At 32.4% G+C, this 20,283-nt stretch overlaps 14 non-coding genes across 14 annotated transcripts; all 14 read left to right on the forward strand.

The window, feature by feature from the left end:
- Positions 1-10,458: 10,458 nt before the first annotated feature.
- LOC143050104 (U6 spliceosomal RNA) lies at positions 10,459-10,565 on the forward strand. The gene has a single exon (XR_012970486.1). It is a non-coding gene; the product is annotated as a U6 spliceosomal RNA (small nuclear RNA).
- Positions 10,566-11,175: 610 nt separating this feature from the next.
- Positions 11,176-11,282, forward strand: LOC143050010 (U6 spliceosomal RNA). The gene has a single exon (XR_012970397.1). It is a non-coding gene; the product is annotated as a U6 spliceosomal RNA (small nuclear RNA).
- A 610-nt stretch (positions 11,283-11,892) lies between these two features.
- On the forward strand, positions 11,893-11,999 carry LOC143050022 (U6 spliceosomal RNA). Its single transcript, XR_012970409.1, has one exon. It is a non-coding gene; the product is annotated as a U6 spliceosomal RNA (small nuclear RNA).
- Positions 12,000-12,609: 610 nt separating this feature from the next.
- On the forward strand, positions 12,610-12,716 carry LOC143050033 (U6 spliceosomal RNA). The gene has a single exon (XR_012970420.1). It is a non-coding gene; the product is annotated as a U6 spliceosomal RNA (small nuclear RNA).
- A 610-nt stretch (positions 12,717-13,326) lies between these two features.
- On the forward strand, positions 13,327-13,433 carry LOC143050045 (U6 spliceosomal RNA). Its single transcript, XR_012970432.1, has one exon. It is a non-coding gene; the product is annotated as a U6 spliceosomal RNA (small nuclear RNA).
- Positions 13,434-14,043: 610 nt separating this feature from the next.
- On the forward strand, positions 14,044-14,150 carry LOC143050057 (U6 spliceosomal RNA). The gene has a single exon (XR_012970443.1). It is a non-coding gene; the product is annotated as a U6 spliceosomal RNA (small nuclear RNA).
- Positions 14,151-14,760: 610 nt separating this feature from the next.
- Positions 14,761-14,867, forward strand: LOC143050063 (U6 spliceosomal RNA). Its single transcript, XR_012970449.1, has one exon. It is a non-coding gene; the product is annotated as a U6 spliceosomal RNA (small nuclear RNA).
- Positions 14,868-15,477: 610 nt separating this feature from the next.
- On the forward strand, positions 15,478-15,584 carry LOC143050064 (U6 spliceosomal RNA). The gene has a single exon (XR_012970450.1). It is a non-coding gene; the product is annotated as a U6 spliceosomal RNA (small nuclear RNA).
- A 610-nt stretch (positions 15,585-16,194) lies between these two features.
- LOC143050065 (U6 spliceosomal RNA) lies at positions 16,195-16,301 on the forward strand. The gene has a single exon (XR_012970451.1). It is a non-coding gene; the product is annotated as a U6 spliceosomal RNA (small nuclear RNA).
- Positions 16,302-16,911: 610 nt separating this feature from the next.
- Positions 16,912-17,018, forward strand: LOC143050066 (U6 spliceosomal RNA). The gene has a single exon (XR_012970452.1). It is a non-coding gene; the product is annotated as a U6 spliceosomal RNA (small nuclear RNA).
- Positions 17,019-17,628: 610 nt separating this feature from the next.
- Positions 17,629-17,735, forward strand: LOC143050067 (U6 spliceosomal RNA). The gene has a single exon (XR_012970453.1). It is a non-coding gene; the product is annotated as a U6 spliceosomal RNA (small nuclear RNA).
- A 610-nt stretch (positions 17,736-18,345) lies between these two features.
- LOC143050069 (U6 spliceosomal RNA) lies at positions 18,346-18,452 on the forward strand. The gene has a single exon (XR_012970455.1). It is a non-coding gene; the product is annotated as a U6 spliceosomal RNA (small nuclear RNA).
- Positions 18,453-19,062: 610 nt separating this feature from the next.
- On the forward strand, positions 19,063-19,169 carry LOC143050070 (U6 spliceosomal RNA). The gene has a single exon (XR_012970456.1). It is a non-coding gene; the product is annotated as a U6 spliceosomal RNA (small nuclear RNA).
- A 610-nt stretch (positions 19,170-19,779) lies between these two features.
- Positions 19,780-19,886, forward strand: LOC143050071 (U6 spliceosomal RNA). Its single transcript, XR_012970457.1, has one exon. It is a non-coding gene; the product is annotated as a U6 spliceosomal RNA (small nuclear RNA).
- Positions 19,887-20,283: the final 397 nt, after the last annotated feature.

Consider the following 20,283-nt stretch of genomic DNA (forward strand, 5'->3'; position numbering starts at 1 on the left):
TAACTTCACGGTCAGATTTAGCATACTAAGCCACATTGAAATTGGTCAAGAAGTCATTTATAAAAAATATTAGAATAGTATTGTTGTTTTATCCCTTTTTGTCCCATCCCATTTCGATCCGAGTCATAGATGTACGTATTTAGTCATGAAGTGTCATTGAATTGGATAAATATAACCACACATATAGATGCCGACGAATTATAAGAAATTTGATGGAATACATTTGAAATAAGTATTATTTCTATTGAATTTATTGGAGTGTTAATTCAAACTTTCCTTCACAAAGTAAGCATTATCAAATCCTTCTCTTACTTTAACTATTGTTCGACCAAGTCGTCAAAATTAAGATTTTAATAGATGAACATGACTCGCATAAAGAAAGAATCATAGTGGAATTTAGTTCAATATGAACAAACTGAATGACAAAACCTGTTCAACGTTATACAGCATTAATAATTGTGTTGAAATGAATATGTTTCTCAATCTAATTAAAATATTGATCTCTGATTACGTTATACTAATCAGAGATCAATATTTTAACTAGAATGTATTTTTCTGCAACTTCATCTTACCTGCTAGTTTCAAATCACCTACATGATCTGTTCGTGAAAAGTATATAAATAACACATAGCTGAGAGGGTAATAGAGCAGATTGTTACCCCGAGAAAACATTGTCAACCGCAGTGAAGCCAAGGTTGACAATGCTTTTTCGAGGGGTACCAATCTGCTCTATCACCCTCTCAGCTATGTGCTATTTAATTTATTATACTGAACGTCCTATCATTATTGTCTTTTACAGATTACTTTTATGTTTAGTTTCTAGGACGTCACGTATACATAACAACGTTACGGGTATTAGAAAGAAAAAGAAAAAAGTCAAGCAAGATGTTTTATTTATTTTTTTAACATTCAAATAAACAAATCTGAGCCAAAACGTAGAACTTAAGCATTGTATTTAATTTCTGTTGTCCTTTAAATTATCAATTTCTGATTGGTCTGGACGAGAGGGTAACATTCAAACAAATTGTCACCCTCTCAGCCATGTGATAGAGTAAATTAACACCCTCGTATTAGCCAATAAAAATATGACATTTTAACGTGAAGTATAATAATACTAAATATTCACCAATTTCGGTATTATAGTTCACACCTGGGGGACTCGAGGCGCGATAAAAACCCGTCCGCATCTCTAACATTGTCTTACTTGTATTATTTATTTTTTTATTTATTAACATATACCTTTGAACTATTTTTCTTCATTTTCTTCAAAAATCGTAAATTTTTGACATATACAGTGAAAATGGTATTTTAGGATCCGCACTTTACATACACTGATTAACCAATAGTAGATTTTTTTTATCTGTAATGTTACTCTTAAGTTGTTTTCTGTGTTTTCATTTGAGTTATTTTGTGTTCCTTTCTCATCTTTTCCGTTTTTATTTAAATATGCATATAGAAAATAAAGCAATACGTCCCTATTTGTTTTTATATGAAGTGAGCACAACATCAGTTACAACAGAGTCTACTGACTTCTACTTCCAGAGCACCGGAGTTCACTACTGGTTTTTGGTTTTGATCGTGTTATCATTATTCTTCTGATAATTAAGTGTTTTGAGAATTTCTGTTTTTGTGTTCGTCATTTTTATTTTGTCATGGTGTTACCTTTTAAATATCTTTGACTTACTGTTTTTGATTGATGTATTCTGTTTAAAGGTTGTACTTAGTTTTATAACCGAATAGGATATTATTATTATAAGTACCACCACTGTACGTGAACATAAACTTTCTTTTAAGAGTAAAATCCTTTGTTTCTTTTTTTAGGAAATGTACTGCTATTGAATTAATGTCTTCCCGTACTTTAATAGGCCGACAGCTTTTCCATACGCAGATGCAATACATGGCACCTCTCATAAATATAAGGAGGACTGGGATAGAGAAACGGGTCGTTTTAAAAAAATGTCGAATTTTCAGTACACCAATGCTAAAAATGTGTATTTCTAATGGAAATTTCAGTTGTAATGGTTTAAATGAAAGCTTGTCGGATTTATGATTCAGAACATTAATAATAAACACGATATACATCTATTTTGATAAGATTAAAATGTATTTAAGTCCGATTTTTGGGGTATTTGTGTGCGTACAGTGTCAGAAAAACACATTTCAAATAATTTTTTCCGATTTTCTGATCGCCTTGATATCTGCAAAAGGGACCTTTTAAGAACGTTAATAATTACTCTAACGAAAAATCGTAGATTCTTAATCATTATATATGTAACATATTATCTACAAACTAAATTCAATCAGCGTACATGAACTTCATGTCCACCCTGTTACCGCTACTTAAATCAGCCGTTTAATTGTTCTCCCTATGATTATTGAATCAGTCAGTGTTGATTTCAAAAGCGCAAAGTAACCTTTACATTTAAAACGCCACGTTTCTTGAATGACAGTGAAGAGAAAAGAAATTTCAAGACATTTAGTGAAAAAAAAATAGTGGGTACTTTTTTTCATGTCTATGCTGTTTCCAACAATTTTGATTAATTACACCAACAGTATACTTGTAAAAAGTGCAAAAACGTGTTGAAAACGAAATTTACAACAGAAAACCATAATCACTTCCCCAAAGAGAGTAATTATTTCACAACAGCATTCAAAAATGAATAAATTTGTCTATCCTGTTGCTATAGTTGCTATGGTTACAGTAACAGGATTGACAATTATAGACAGAAACGTCGTTAATTTTTTTTTAATCTTAACATGCATATAGTTGCAAAACGAATGAAATATTACGTTGTTTGAACTCATCTTAAGGTTATTTAAGGAATGACTTTAATATTTTTTCTGTCTATGAAGAAATAACATAAACAATTTGGTGCACACTGAATAACGCGCGTAGCGGATTATTTAACAGTATGCACCACATTTTTTATGTTATTCCAGAAAAAATATTACAGTCATTTCTTATAATTAAATTCTAAATTCCATTTTAAACCGTAGAAAACCATGAAAAAACGTTGATGACGTCACGGTCACATGACTAAATTATGTCTAAGGGCTGATAACAAAATAACGTCAGCCAATCAGACGACGCGTTACATCCAAAATTAAATTATAACGTCTTAATCTTCCCAGCTTTGCGGGATGTTTTGGATCGGAGGCAGAATACAGAATGCGGACGTTGAAAGCAATTGAGTTTCACGTTCTCTGCATGCTAAGAACAGTGTAAAATGTATAGAGGACTTGATAAAGTATGAATTCATGCATTTTGGTTCAATAACATTTTTCTTAACATAATAATGACCATTAACTCGTTTCCGATATCTTTAAGATAATCAGATTTCAAAGAAAATTACTTGTTTGGTTGCAAATTCATGATCCATATTAATATGACTCCGGTAGTATATCATATTGATAATTCGATAACAAATTAGGTCATCCTTTTTTCGAAGTCTTACACATTTGCTACAAAATAAGGTCAATATGTTTTGCTGTGGATTAGCCGTAACATAACATGATTGATGTTCAAAACGAAAACTGCAATCATTTATCAACATTTGGAGTTAGATTTTACTAAAGTTCAAAGACAACAAAATATCATCATCTATACTGTTTAACTGTTGATTAAGTAGATGACCTCCTCTAGGTTTCTTTGATGGATCGGTTATAGCAGTAAATCATCGTTAAAAAGAAATAATTGGTCTTGCAGCATCTTTTTCTGAAAATAGGGGAAAAGTCACTGTGTCAACATTCCATTTTGTCTTTAATTAATCATCGTTAAATCTTTGTGACAAGTGATTATTATGTACAGATGCCAATTCAAGCCACTTAATGATTATATCTGCCATTTCAAGTCCATTTACACTGGCCAAGGATTTCTAAGAAAAATATCTCTGAACTGAACTCTCTTATTTTCTTTAAAAACAATATTGCGTACATTCAAACTTCCAAAAAGATGGTCGTAGATTGTCAAATATTTGACAGAATCGAATCAAAATAATTTTCTATAGCATACGGGTGTAAACTTGTGTTTTAACTGAATTATTGGTTCAAAATGTTCAATTCTCCTAATGCAATGCTGCTGTATTTCTCCTGGCCGACCGTGCAAGGGCTTTATATAAAAAAGAAGATGTGGTATGATTGCCAATGAGACAACTATCCACAAAAGACCAAAATGACACAGACATTAACACCTGTAGGTCACCAGTTATGGTCGTTAAAAACTTTTGTTGTTGTGTATTTCTCCTTTAAATTTCAATGTGATAAATACCGATTGTTAGTGGAGATTGTGGGGAAAGGGGGAAAAGGGGAAGGGGTAATTTGTAAAGAAATTTTAGTTTGTGTTCCCTCTCTGTTTCTTGTACCACAAATAATATATATAAAAAACTTTTCCCTCAGTTTTGGCAAACTTAAAAGCGAACTTATCAAATTCAACAAAGTTTCAAACAATGTAGTTATTTTGCGCAATGATAGACGATTTGTTTAGAAGACACAGGGGGAAATTTCTGGCTGGTAGTCACATGCACACTTTATTATACATTTAGTATGAAATTCAAAACAGTGTAGCTGTGGCCATTGATTGACACATTAAAATCATTCATTGACTGGGACAATTTAGGTGAACGTTTGTATGTAACGACCAATGCTCACTATGTACTTTTTAAAGACACTTAAACTATGGGGTCACCAAAGGTTCTCAACACCTAAATAAAGTAATTCGAAAAATTAATCAGAAATAACACGATATTTTGATTTATATCAATTATATAAATCAAAACACAAAGGTTATTCCTGATTAATTTTTCGAATTATTTTATAATTAAAGGCGTTAAGAAACCTTTGTTGACCCCACAGTTTAAATGTCTATCGTAGGTACGTCATGAACAGTGGTTGTTACAGACAAACGTTCACGTAAATTGTCCCAGTCAATGGATGATTTTGATGGGTCAATCAATGGCCACAGCTACACTGTTTTGAATTTCATACTATGTACGACACATCACAGTATGCATGATAAATGCAGATCATGTTATGAAAATGGGCACAATCACAGTTTGAGCGCTGCATATACTACTTGAGCAATTTAAAAAAAATAATCACATATAGAATCATTTTCATAACAGCGTGGACAACCGCAATACTTATGTTGGTAATTATACTGAATCAGTTACTAGTACCTTTAACTTTTTTGTCATGGGCTATCGCTAACAGGAATTTTACGCTCACTCAGTTTTTCAGAAGCCTTCCTATGGTTATTTAAATAGAAAAAAAGAGTAAAGTATATGCAGGTTTACGAGAAGAAAAAGAAGTATTCAACATTTAAATCAACACACAAGGTGTAGTCCTCTGCTAGTTATTCGTATTGTTTGTTTGTTTGTTTGTTGTAGGCGTTTAAAACTTTTGGCAACTCCACAATTTAGATGTCTATAACACATACTATATGATAGCTGTACGTTACAGACGAACGTACACACACATATCTGACCATGTCAATTGATAACCTCAGCGCGCCAAAGAAATGGTTTTGTGCACGCTGTTATGAAAATGATTCTATATCAAATTAGCTACATGCTTGAATATCTAGGAACATCTTCAGAAAATAATTGACTTCTTACTATTCTGTCGGGGGAAAAAAGGCAGCTCTATTGGATACATGTGTTCTTTGTGCATGATATAGATGTGATATAGATGGTTTCTATTCTTCAGTCGATGCGCATCTTTTAAAACTGGCCACCACGAAAAGCCAACTGTGCTTAAGGGGCGTTAAACCCCAACAAACAATTCAATCAATTCAATCTTATTTCTTAGGATTTCCCTTTTAGCCAAAAAACAAAATGCCACTTTTACTATTGAGTTTCGTAACAAAAAGTATCTCATGGTCATGTAAAGAAAAGGTTCACATGCATTTCTATTTTTGCAAAGGTAAAACAAATCATATGGTTGTGTGGCATATTTTCACCATGTATATGACTGACGGATTCAGTAGTAACACAAACAAAATGTCTATGACATAAAAATATGTCTGAAAGTTTCGATACGTACATATGTAGTTAATGTATAAAAAAGTCTTGTCATTACGTACATATTTTCTTTGAACAAGAAGTTTCATTCTTATAAAGTCATATAAACCATTGCTCCACTATACAAGTGTTGTGGTAAAAGTAAAAGCTTTCTCTATTAAACTATAATTGTCAAGAACGTTACTAGAAGCATTTCGGATAGTTAAAGATGTAGGGATATATGACAAGCAAGCAAAAAAAAACAGAAGAGTTATTATTATATATACAATGAAATTAGGCTAAATCTATTTCGACGAGATTTTGAAAGTAAATTAAGTTAGTGTTTTGTTGTTGTTTAAACTACGAAGAACATCAGCTCAGAAATTAATCTGAAAATATCCAGATTATCAAATTGAGCATATTTTTTTTAAAGCATAGGAAAAGAAAACTTTCATATTTTTTTTTTTTTTTTTTTTTTTTTTTTTTCAATTATAATTTTAATTGAACAATTTATATTTTAGGATACGTTTTGATTTTTTAAGAAGAAACTATCATTACAAAATTTGTTCTTCTGGTTTTTTTTTTTTTATTTGTAGTTAGAACATATTTATGTATTTGTATGTTGTAGACTTCTACACCAAAAGCTACAGCCTTGAAGAAAAATAATAAATAGGAGGGAAAGATGCCATTGGGACTTTTATTACTATAAAATTGTTTATTGGTACTTTATAGTCTTTATTTCAGAGTTCGGACCATCGAGATGTTTAAGCAGAAAGTGATATTTGCTGATGTAAAAAAATGTATGGATAAAGCATGCTTTGTTAATTTTTCATGAGTTATAATTCCCATTTTATATACATTTCTTGTATTGTCGCAACCTATGGATGAATCTTTTCATATGCATGACACATTTTGATCAGTCAGTAACAATAAAACAATCAGAGTTATTCCGCTTTTAACTAGAAAAACTAAAATAAGTTTTCTGGATGGTCAAACCGTATACCGGAGATGATGGAATTACCAGTAAGGCATCTTTTCACTTAAAGACCAATGGACAATTTTAGGATGTCAGCAACTACAGGTAACCATATACGGCCTTTGACAATGAGGAAAAAACTCATATCGTATAGTACACTATTAAAGGCCCGGATAACAACATGTGAAACAGTATTGAGGTGAATTAATTCGTACCTATCCCTAATCATAAGTGTTTAAGTAGTTCTCCCGGCTTCTTTCATTGCATTTTTTTTGTGGTTGTTTATGGTTTGCATGTTTAGAATGACGTTTAAAGTTGTATGAAATGTTTGTGTCTCATTGACGGATACACATAATTATGTTTTCCATGAATAAAAAACGAGAAGAATTTAATCATGCAGTTTAATTTTAAGGGTAATAAGATAAGCGGTCCGTCATTCATTGACATTTAGTTATATCTCCATGTATCGTGCTTATTTCGATTGCAGGAGATGAACGATCCATAGCAGGATCTTACCAAACTTGAAAATTGGTAGTTGATGTACTTTGCCAGGTACAAGCCATTTAGGAATAATAAAAATTGTGTCCGGTTAGGGGTGCATTTCCAAGCGGATTGCTTTCGACAACAGTCACGACAGATTCTTTATTAACGAGATGCATAATTTTTCTCTTTTTAAGCATAACCCTTTGGCAATGAATTATTCCAAACCCCTTTTATATGCCGACCAGGCCAGAGAAGATTTTGAGCTTTTGTCACCACTTTGCACCCGTCATCTGTCGTTACCGTCCGTCGTCATTATCTGTTCACTTTAAAAAAATAAAATTACACCTCTAAAACTACTGTGTCTTTAACTCAACTTATAGCAACAATCATTCATCAATGGGGTATCGTATCTAGTTTTGAAAAGGTGTCTGATGAATCCCTAAGCATACAAACATGGCCAGCATGACTAAAATGGATCATAGGGGTAAAATACAAGGTTTGTTTATCTTCTTCAAATCCACTTTAGAAAAGACAAAACAGACGTGCTAAACATGTTAAAAATAATGAAATCTGCATACAGTCTATTGACATAAAAACTGTGAGACGATTTATGATACGAGTTATTGTCCTGGAAAGACGAATTTCATCATTTTATATTAATGTTGCCCATTAACTCAAAAGTTATAATAGATAGACAAAAACCTTATATAGCAAATACATGTATGTTTGAAGTAAGACAAATATATTAATATGACCGAAATTGTTTGTCGATTTCTAATTGAAGTTATAGTCCTTTAATAATGATTTTCTCCCGGCTTCTGTTGCATATTAGCCTATTATGTTACAAATTGTAATAAATAGATAAAAAATTTTAAAATAGAAAAAAAGATCTTCAGATCAACAAATACGTCTACATAGAAGAGGGGCGAAAGAAACCAGAGGACATTCAAACTCATAAATCGAAAACAAATTGACAACGCCATGGCTATAACAATAAAAAGACAAACGGGCAAATAATAGTACACCAGACACAGGATTGAAAACTATAGATTAGGCAACACGAACCCCACCAAAAACTGGGGTGATCTCATGTGCCCCTCAAGAGTCAGCCTTTGAAAATTCGGTTGTTGATAATGTAGGTGAGCCTCTTACACTAGTTTATCTCTTTCTAGAGGAGCTTTTAATATAATTTTTTTATACTCCATACTGATACCTTCAAATATTTGTTAATTAGTCCACTGGCAAATGATAAACAGTGGTCAACAGTAGCTTTATACATGGAGAAAGCAAACACGAGAAGATAAAAGGCACACTAGTGACTAGACTAGTACTGTCGTAAAGAAACTAGAAGAATGACAGACTGGACTGTAATAATCTTCAAGCACGGTGAAATTTTATCAGATCTTATTATAAAATGAACATAGTTTTACTCGAACATTTTTATTTCAATTTGGTCAATGTATGTGAATTCAAAAACTGTTATTTGAATCACTGTCCAACAGATTGCAATACAACTAATTCAAAAGGCTTCGATTCACTACATAAAAATGCGACTTTTTAATGCGATTTTGGCTTACATACTGATTATATTTTTTTAAATTTCATTCAAGTAAAGGAAATAAGGTAGTGTCATATGTTTCCGGCTTTAAGATGGCCTTTGTATTTACAATATACATTTTGAAATCCATTGAAATATTTTCTTGAGAAATGATTTCCAAATTTTAAAAAATATGATGTAAAACGACGGCGGGCATGGATGCCCTTAAACAAGCTTCCTTCAAAGATGGTCATTGTCCAATTTGACTTCAATTTCTAAAATAGAATAATAACCACAAAGATATTTTTGTGTTGCTATCGATTCCAAACAGTTTGTATGGAATCATGAGTTTTATTTTTGTTCGATTGAGTATTAAATATAAAAGAAGCATTATGCGTCATTTTATTTACCAGTTCAACTATATATGAGCGTATACTTCGATTGGACTTTTGTACGGCCTCCGGAATTTTCATATATTCTTTATCAGTATAGGTGAAATGAAAATTATTCATATTTCTGGTAATAGGGTGCCCTTTTGTGTACCCTGCTTAGGTAAAGAGGTACATTTTAGTAAATAGATATACGTCATTAGGGACCGCCCATTTAGGGGAGAGCTTTCTGTATAACACTGAAGTCCTGTGTTCTTCTGATTGATAGATAATATTTGTCATCAACATTTTTTAATAGAAGAATAAAAACAAGAGTTAAAATAAATTACAAAATGAATGTTGAATACAAGTATTTCTTTTACTACAGGTTTGAACATTAATGGGGGTAGTATATGAATTCAGTGCGAATCTACAGTGTTTGTAAACAAGGCCATGTGAATGCACAAAAATGCCACATGACCTATGTTTTTATTTATGCAAAAGATGGGACTACATCTGCATTTTAATGAGAGATATATGAAAGCTTCTGATTTCTAAGGTAAACCTAATACAAATTCATTGCAAGACATAGATTTGCATTAAGGTCAATGATAGTCAAGTTATCAAAATTCGTGACTGAAGATTTGTCAGTGTACACTTCTAGTTACTTTAATATATTGTAGAGGTTTCATTACGATTTTCATTGTTCTTGATTGATCCAAATGATCTTGAAAATCTATAATGCATGCATATGGGTACGTTGGTAATGGCTATTTTACAACTCGACATTTAGGTCATTTACGTTTTACCGCTAACTATTTACATTATACGACCACTATATACGTACTAGAAACGTTTGTACCTTTATAGTGTTTAAAACGATTTTCATCCAAAGTTATAAAATTTCACATTAAACCGGTATACCAAAATGCGTTCTTTTGTAAGTTAGTTGTCCCTAACTACTTATTTTTCCTTTCCGACTGCGTTTTCTTTTAAATTTTGCAAAAGTTTAACGGCAGTATGCAAATATCTCAAATCCTGAATTTGTATCTATTGTGAAATTACGAGTATATATAGGTGTCAGTCGAATCTGTTGTTGTACTCGCTTCGGCAGTACATATACTAAAATTGGAACGATACAGAGAAGATTAGCATGGCCCCTGCGCAAGGATGACACGCAAATTCGTGAAGCGTTCCATATTTTTCTTTGATCAAATATTTGTAATATACAAAGCACAGTAACATGTTTATTTTTTATATAAGTCATCAACATTCTAAACTACATGCGAATTAATACTATTGGACATGGTCAACCGTTGTACTATCTATATTCGTCCTGTGGAAAAAATATCATCTCGGGTTTGTCAGTGTACACTTCTAGTTACTTTAATATATTGTAGAGGTTTCATTACGATTTTCATTGTTCTTGATTGATCCAAATGATCTTGAAAATCTATAATGCATGCATATGGGTACGTTGGTAATGGCTATTTTACAACTCGACATTTAGGTCATTTACGTTTTACCGCTAACTATTTACATTATACGACCACTATATACGTACTAGAAACGTTTGTACCTTTATAGTGTTTAAAACGATTTTCATCCAAAGTTATAAAATTTCACATTAAACCGGTATACCAAAATGCGTTCTTTTGTAAGTTAGTTGTCCCTAACTACTTATTTTTCCTTTCCGACTGCGTTTTCTTTTAAATTTTGCAAAAGTTTAACGGCAGTATGCAAATATCTCAAATCCTGAATTTGTATCTATTGTGAAATTACGAGTATATATAGGTGTCAGTCGAATCTGTTGTTGTACTCGCTTCGGCAGTACATATACTAAAATTGGAACGATACAGAGAAGATTAGCATGGCCCCTGCGCAAGGATGACACGCAAATTCGTGAAGCGTTCCATATTTTTCTTTGATCAAATATTTGTAATATACAAAGCACAGTAACATGTTTATTTTTTATATAAGTCATCAACATTCTAAACTACATGCGAATTAATACTATTGGACATGGTCAACCGTTGTACTATCTATATTCGTCCTGTGGAAAAAATATCATCTCGGGTTTGTCAGTGTACACTTCTAGTTACTTTAATATATTGTAGAGGTTTCATTACGATTTTCATTGTTCTTGATTGATCCAAATGATCTTGAAAATCTATAATGCATGCATATGGGTACGTTGGTAATGGCTATTTTACAACTCGACATTTAGGTCATTTACGTTTTACCGCTAACTATTTACATTATACGACCACTATATACGTACTAGAAACGTTTGTACCTTTATAGTGTTTAAAACGATTTTCATCCAAAGTTATAAAATTTCACATTAAACCGGTATACCAAAATGCGTTCTTTTGTAAGTTAGTTGTCCCTAACTACTTATTTTTCCTTTCCGACTGCGTTTTCTTTTAAATTTTGCAAAAGTTTAACGGCAGTATGCAAATATCTCAAATCCTGAATTTGTATCTATTGTGAAATTACGAGTATATATAGGTGTCAGTCGAATCTGTTGTTGTACTCGCTTCGGCAGTACATATACTAAAATTGGAACGATACAGAGAAGATTAGCATGGCCCCTGCGCAAGGATGACACGCAAATTCGTGAAGCGTTCCATATTTTTCTTTGATCAAATATTTGTAATATACAAAGCACAGTAACATGTTTATTTTTTATATAAGTCATCAACATTCTAAACTACATGCGAATTAATACTATTGGACATGGTCAACCGTTGTACTATCTATATTCGTCCTGTGGAAAAAATATCATCTCGGGTTTGTCAGTGTACACTTCTAGTTACTTTAATATATTGTAGAGGTTTCATTACGATTTTCATTGTTCTTGATTGATCCAAATGATCTTGAAAATCTATAATGCATGCATATGGGTACGTTGGTAATGGCTATTTTACAACTCGACATTTAGGTCATTTACGTTTTACCGCTAACTATTTACATTATACGACCACTATATACGTACTAGAAACGTTTGTACCTTTATAGTGTTTAAAACGATTTTCATCCAAAGTTATAAAATTTCACATTAAACCGGTATACCAAAATGCGTTCTTTTGTAAGTTAGTTGTCCCTAACTACTTATTTTTCCTTTCCGACTGCGTTTTCTTTTAAATTTTGCAAAAGTTTAACGGCAGTATGCAAATATCTCAAATCCTGAATTTGTATCTATTGTGAAATTACGAGTATATATAGGTGTCAGTCGAATCTGTTGTTGTACTCGCTTCGGCAGTACATATACTAAAATTGGAACGATACAGAGAAGATTAGCATGGCCCCTGCGCAAGGATGACACGCAAATTCGTGAAGCGTTCCATATTTTTCTTTGATCAAATATTTGTAATATACAAAGCACAGTAACATGTTTATTTTTTATATAAGTCATCAACATTCTAAACTACATGCGAATTAATACTATTGGACATGGTCAACCGTTGTACTATCTATATTCGTCCTGTGGAAAAAATATCATCTCGGGTTTGTCAGTGTACACTTCTAGTTACTTTAATATATTGTAGAGGTTTCATTACGATTTTCATTGTTCTTGATTGATCCAAATGATCTTGAAAATCTATAATGCATGCATATGGGTACGTTGGTAATGGCTATTTTACAACTCGACATTTAGGTCATTTACGTTTTACCGCTAACTATTTACATTATACGACCACTATATACGTACTAGAAACGTTTGTACCTTTATAGTGTTTAAAACGATTTTCATCCAAAGTTATAAAATTTCACATTAAACCGGTATACCAAAATGCGTTCTTTTGTAAGTTAGTTGTCCCTAACTACTTATTTTTCCTTTCCGACTGCGTTTTCTTTTAAATTTTGCAAAAGTTTAACGGCAGTATGCAAATATCTCAAATCCTGAATTTGTATCTATTGTGAAATTACGAGTATATATAGGTGTCAGTCGAATCTGTTGTTGTACTCGCTTCGGCAGTACATATACTAAAATTGGAACGATACAGAGAAGATTAGCATGGCCCCTGCGCAAGGATGACACGCAAATTCGTGAAGCGTTCCATATTTTTCTTTGATCAAATATTTGTAATATACAAAGCACAGTAACATGTTTATTTTTTATATAAGTCATCAACATTCTAAACTACATGCGAATTAATACTATTGGACATGGTCAACCGTTGTACTATCTATATTCGTCCTGTGGAAAAAATATCATCTCGGGTTTGTCAGTGTACACTTCTAGTTACTTTAATATATTGTAGAGGTTTCATTACGATTTTCATTGTTCTTGATTGATCCAAATGATCTTGAAAATCTATAATGCATGCATATGGGTACGTTGGTAATGGCTATTTTACAACTCGACATTTAGGTCATTTACGTTTTACCGCTAACTATTTACATTATACGACCACTATATACGTACTAGAAACGTTTGTACCTTTATAGTGTTTAAAACGATTTTCATCCAAAGTTATAAAATTTCACATTAAACCGGTATACCAAAATGCGTTCTTTTGTAAGTTAGTTGTCCCTAACTACTTATTTTTCCTTTCCGACTGCGTTTTCTTTTAAATTTTGCAAAAGTTTAACGGCAGTATGCAAATATCTCAAATCCTGAATTTGTATCTATTGTGAAATTACGAGTATATATAGGTGTCAGTCGAATCTGTTGTTGTACTCGCTTCGGCAGTACATATACTAAAATTGGAACGATACAGAGAAGATTAGCATGGCCCCTGCGCAAGGATGACACGCAAATTCGTGAAGCGTTCCATATTTTTCTTTGATCAAATATTTGTAATATACAAAGCACAGTAACATGTTTATTTTTTATATAAGTCATCAACATTCTAAACTACATGCGAATTAATACTATTGGACATGGTCAACCGTTGTACTATCTATATTCGTCCTGTGGAAAAAATATCATCTCGGGTTTGTCAGTGTACACTTCTAGTTACTTTAATATATTGTAGAGGTTTCATTACGATTTTCATTGTTCTTGATTGATCCAAATGATCTTGAAAATCTATAATGCATGCATATGGGTACGTTGGTAATGGCTATTTTACAACTCGACATTTAGGTCATTTACGTTTTACCGCTAACTATTTACATTATACGACCACTATATACGTACTAGAAACGTTTGTACCTTTATAGTGTTTAAAACGATTTTCATCCAAAGTTATAAAATTTCACATTAAACCGGTATACCAAAATGCGTTCTTTTGTAAGTTAGTTGTCCCTAACTACTTATTTTTCCTTTCCGACTGCGTTTTCTTTTAAATTTTGCAAAAGTTTAACGGCAGTATGCAAATATCTCAAATCCTGAATTTGTATCTATTGTGAAATTACGAGTATATATAGGTGTCAGTCGAATCTGTTGTTGTACTCGCTTCGGCAGTACATATACTAAAATTGGAACGATACAGAGAAGATTAGCATGGCCCCTGCGCAAGGATGACACGCAAATTCGTGAAGCGTTCCATATTTTTCTTTGATCAAATATTTGTAATATACAAAGCACAGTAACATGTTTATTTTTTATATAAGTCATCAACATTCTAAACTACATGCGAATTAATACTATTGGACATGGTCAACCGTTGTACTATCTATATTCGTCCTGTGGAAAAAATATCATCTCGGGTTTGTCAGTGTACACTTCTAGTTACTTTAATATATTGTAGAGGTTTCATTACGATTTTCATTGTTCTTGATTGATCCAAATGATCTTGAAAATCTATAATGCATGCATATGGGTACGTTGGTAATGGCTATTTTACAACTCGACATTTAGGTCATTTACGTTTTACCGCTAACTATTTACATTATACGACCACTATATACGTACTAGAAACGTTTGTACCTTTATAGTGTTTAAAACGATTTTCATCCAAAGTTATAAAATTTCACATTAAACCGGTATACCAAAATGCGTTCTTTTGTAAGTTAGTTGTCCCTAACTACTTATTTTTCCTTTCCGACTGCGTTTTCTTTTAAATTTTGCAAAAGTTTAACGGCAGTATGCAAATATCTCAAATCCTGAATTTGTATCTATTGTGAAATTACGAGTATATATAGGTGTCAGTCGAATCTGTTGTTGTACTCGCTTCGGCAGTACATATACTAAAATTGGAACGATACAGAGAAGATTAGCATGGCCCCTGCGCAAGGATGACACGCAAATTCGTGAAGCGTTCCATATTTTTCTTTGATCAAATATTTGTAATATACAAAGCACAGTAACATGTTTATTTTTTATATAAGTCATCAACATTCTAAACTACATGCGAATTAATACTATTGGACATGGTCAACCGTTGTACTATCTATATTCGTCCTGTGGAAAAAATATCATCTCGGGTTTGTCAGTGTACACTTCTAGTTACTTTAATATATTGTAGAGGTTTCATTACGATTTTCATTGTTCTTGATTGATCCAAATGATCTTGAAAATCTATAATGCATGCATATGGGTACGTTGGTAATGGCTATTTTACAACTCGACATTTAGGTCATTTACGTTTTACCGCTAACTATTTACATTATACGACCACTATATACGTACTAGAAACGTTTGTACCTTTATAGTGTTTAAAACGATTTTCATCCAAAGTTATAAAATTTCACATTAAACCGGTATACCAAAATGCGTTCTTTTGTAAGTTAGTTGTCCCTAACTACTTATTTTTCCTTTCCGACTGCGTTTTCTTTTAAATTTTGCAAAAGTTTAACGGCAGTATGCAAATATCTCAAATCCTGAATTTGTATCTATTGTGAAATTACGAGTATATATAGGTGTCAGTCGAATCTGTTGTTGTACTCGCTTCGGCAGTACATATACTAAAATTGGAACGATACAGAGAAGATTAGCATGGCCCCTGCGCAAGGATGACACGCAAATTCGTGAAGCGTTCCATATTTTTCTTTGATCAAATATTTGTAATATACAAAGCACAGTAACATGTTTATTTTTTATATAAGTCATCAACATTCTAAACTACATGCGAATTAATACTATTGGACATGGTCAACCGTTGTACTATCTATATTCGTCCTGTGGAAAAAATATCATCTCGGGTTTGTCAGTGTACACTTCTAGTTACTTTAATATATTGTAGAGGTTTCATTACGATTTTCATTGTTCTTGATTGATCCAAATGATCTTGAAAATCTATAATGCATGCATATGGGTACGTTGGTAATGGCTATTTTACAACTCGACATTTAGGTCATTTACGTTTTACCGCTAACTATTTACATTATACGACCACTATATACGTACTAGAAACGTTTGTACCTTTATAGTGTTTAAAACGATTTTCATCCAAAGTTATAAAATTTCACATTAAACCGGTATACCAAAATGCGTTCTTTTGTAAGTTAGTTGTCCCTAACTACTTATTTTTCCTTTCCGACTGCGTTTTCTTTTAAATTTTGCAAAAGTTTAACGGCAGTATGCAAATATCTCAAATCCTGAATTTGTATCTATTGTGAAATTACGAGTATATATAGGTGTCAGTCGAATCTGTTGTTGTACTCGCTTCGGCAGTACATATACTAAAATTGGAACGATACAGAGAAGATTAGCATGGCCCCTGCGCAAGGATGACACGCAAATTCGTGAAGCGTTCCATATTTTTCTTTGATCAAATATTTGTAATATACAAAGCACAGTAACATGTTTATTTTTTATATAAGTCATCAACATTCTAAACTACATGCGAATTAATACTATTGGACATGGTCAACCGTTGTACTATCTATATTCGTCCTGTGGAAAAAATATCATCTCGGGTTTGTCAGTGTACACTTCTAGTTACTTTAATATATTGTAGAGGTTTCATTACGATTTTCATTGTTCTTGATTGATCCAAATGATCTTGAAAATCTATAATGCATGCATATGGGTACGTTGGTAATGGCTATTTTACAACTCGACATTTAGGTCATTTACGTTTTACCGCTAACTATTTACATTATACGACCACTATATACGTACTAGAAACGTTTGTACCTTTATAGTGTTTAAAACGATTTTCATCCAAAGTTATAAAATTTCACATTAAACCGGTATACCAAAATGCGTTCTTTTGTAAGTTAGTTGTCCCTAACTACTTATTTTTCCTTTCCGACTGCGTTTTCTTTTAAATTTTGCAAAAGTTTAACGGCAGTATGCAAATATCTCAAATCCTGAATTTGTATCTATTGTGAAATTACGAGTATATATAGGTGTCAGTCGAATCTGTTGTTGTACTCGCTTCGGCAGTACATATACTAAAATTGGAACGATACAGAGAAGATTAGCATGGCCCCTGCGCAAGGATGACACGCAAATTCGTGAAGCGTTCCATATTTTTCTTTGATCAAATATTTGTAATATACAAAGCACAGTAACATGTTTATTTTTTATATAAGTCATCAACATTCTAAACTACATGCGAATTAATACTATTGGACATGGTCAACCGTTGTACTATCTATATTCGTCCTGTGGAAAAAATATCATCTCGGGTTTGTCAGTGTACACTTCTAGTTACTTTAATATATTGTAGAGGTTTCATTACGATTTTCATTGTTCTTGATTGATCCAAATGATCTTGAAAATCTATAATGCATGCATATGGGTACGTTGGTAATGGCTATTTTACAACTCGACATTTAGGTCATTTACGTTTTACCGCTAACTATTTACATTATACGACCACTATATACGTACTAGAAACGTTTGTACCTTTATAGTGTTTAAAACGATTTTCATCCAAAGTTATAAAATTTCACATTAAACCGGTATACCAAAATGCGTTCTTTTGTAAGTTAGTTGTCCCTAACTACTTATTTTTCCTTTCCGACTGCGTTTTCTTTTAAATTTTGCAAAAGTTTAACGGCAGTATGCAAATATCTCAAATCCTGAATTTGTATCTATTGTGAAATTACGAGTATATATAGGTGTCAGTCGAATCTGTTGTTGTACTCGCTTCGGCAGTACATATACTAAAATTGGAACGATACAGAGAAGATTAGCATGGCCCCTGCGCAAGGATGACACGCAAATTCGTGAAGCGTTCCATATTTTTCTTTGATCAAATATTTGTAATATACAAAGCACAGTAACATGTTTATTTTTTATATAAGTCATCAACATTCTAAACTACATGCGAATTAATACTATTGGACATGGTCAACCGTTGTACTATCTATATTCGTCCTGTGGAAAAAATATCATCTCGGGTTTGTCAGTGTACACTTCTAGTTACTTTAATATATTGTAGAGGTTTCATTACGATTTTCATTGTTCTTGATTGATCCAAATGATCTTGAAAATCTATAATGCATGCATATGGGTACGTTGGTAATGGCTATTTTACAACTCGACATTTAGGTCATTTACGTTTTACCGCTAACTATTTACATTATACGACCACTATATACGTACTAGAAACGTTTGTACCTTTATAGTGTTTAAAACGATTTTCATCCAAAGTTATAAAATTTCACATTAAACCGGTATACCAAAATGCGTTCTTTTGTAAGTTAGTTGTCCCTAACTACTTATTTTTCCTTTCCGACTGCGTTTTCTTTTAAATTTTGCAAAAGTTTAACGGCAGTATGCAAATATCTCAAATCCTGAATTTGTATCTATTGTGAAATTACGAGTATATATAGGTGTCAGTCGAATCTGTTGTTGTACTCGCTTCGGCAGTACATATACTAAAATTGGAACGATACAGAGAAGATTAGCATGGCCCCTGCGCAAGGATGACACGCAAATTCGTGAAGCGTTCCATATTTTTCTTTGATCAAATATTTGTAATATACAAAGCACAGTAACATGTTTATTTTTTATATAAGTCATCAACATTCTAAACTACATGCGAATTAATACTATTGGACATGGTCAACCGTTGTACTATCTATATTCGTCCTGTGGAAAAAATATCATCTCGGGTTTGTCAGTGTACACTTCTAGTTACTTTAATATATTGTAGAGGTTTCATTACGATTTTCATTGTTCTTGATTGATCCAAATGATCTTGAAAATCTATAATGCATGCATATGGGTACGTTGGTAATGGCTATTTTACAACTCGACATTTAGGTCATTTACGTTTTACCGCTAACTATTTACATTATACGACCACTATATACGTACTAGAAACGTTTGTACCTTTATAGTGTTTAAAACGATTTTCATCCAAAGTTATAAAATTTCACATTAAACCGGTATACCAAAATGCGTTCTTTTGTAAGTTAGTTGTCCCTAACTACTTATTTTTCCTTTCCGACTGCGTTTTCTTTTAAATTTTGCAAAAGTTTAACGGCAGTATGCAAATATCTCAAATCCTGAATTTGTATCTATTGTGAAATTACGAGTATATATAGGTGTCAGTCGAATCTGTTGTTGTACTCGCTTCGGCAGTACATATACTAAAATTGGAACGATACAGAGAAGATTAGCATGGCCCCTGCGCAAGGATGACACGCAAATTCGTGAAGCGTTCCATATTTTTCTTTGATCAAATATTTGTAATATACAAAGCACAGTAACATGTTTATTTTTTATATAAGTCATCAACATTCTAAACTACATGCGAATTAATACTATTGGACATGGTCAACCGTTGTACTATCTATATTCGTCCTGTGGAAAAAATATCATCTCGGGTTTGTCAGTGTACACTTCTAGTTACTTTAATATATTGTAGAGGTTTCATTACGATTTTCATTGTTCTTGATTGATCCAAATGATCTTGAAAATCTATAATGCATGCATATGGGTACGTTGGTAATGGCTATTTTACAACTCGACATTTAGGTCATTTACGTTTTACCGCTAACTATTTACATTATACGACCACTATATACGTACTAGAAACGTTTGTACCTTTATAGTGTTTAAAACGATTT

Source organism: Mytilus galloprovincialis, chromosome 10 (genome assembly GCF_965363235.1).
Source record: "Mytilus galloprovincialis chromosome 10, xbMytGall1.hap1.1, whole genome shotgun sequence".
NCBI classification, from domain to species: Eukaryota; Metazoa; Mollusca; class Bivalvia; order Mytilida; family Mytilidae; genus Mytilus; species Mytilus galloprovincialis.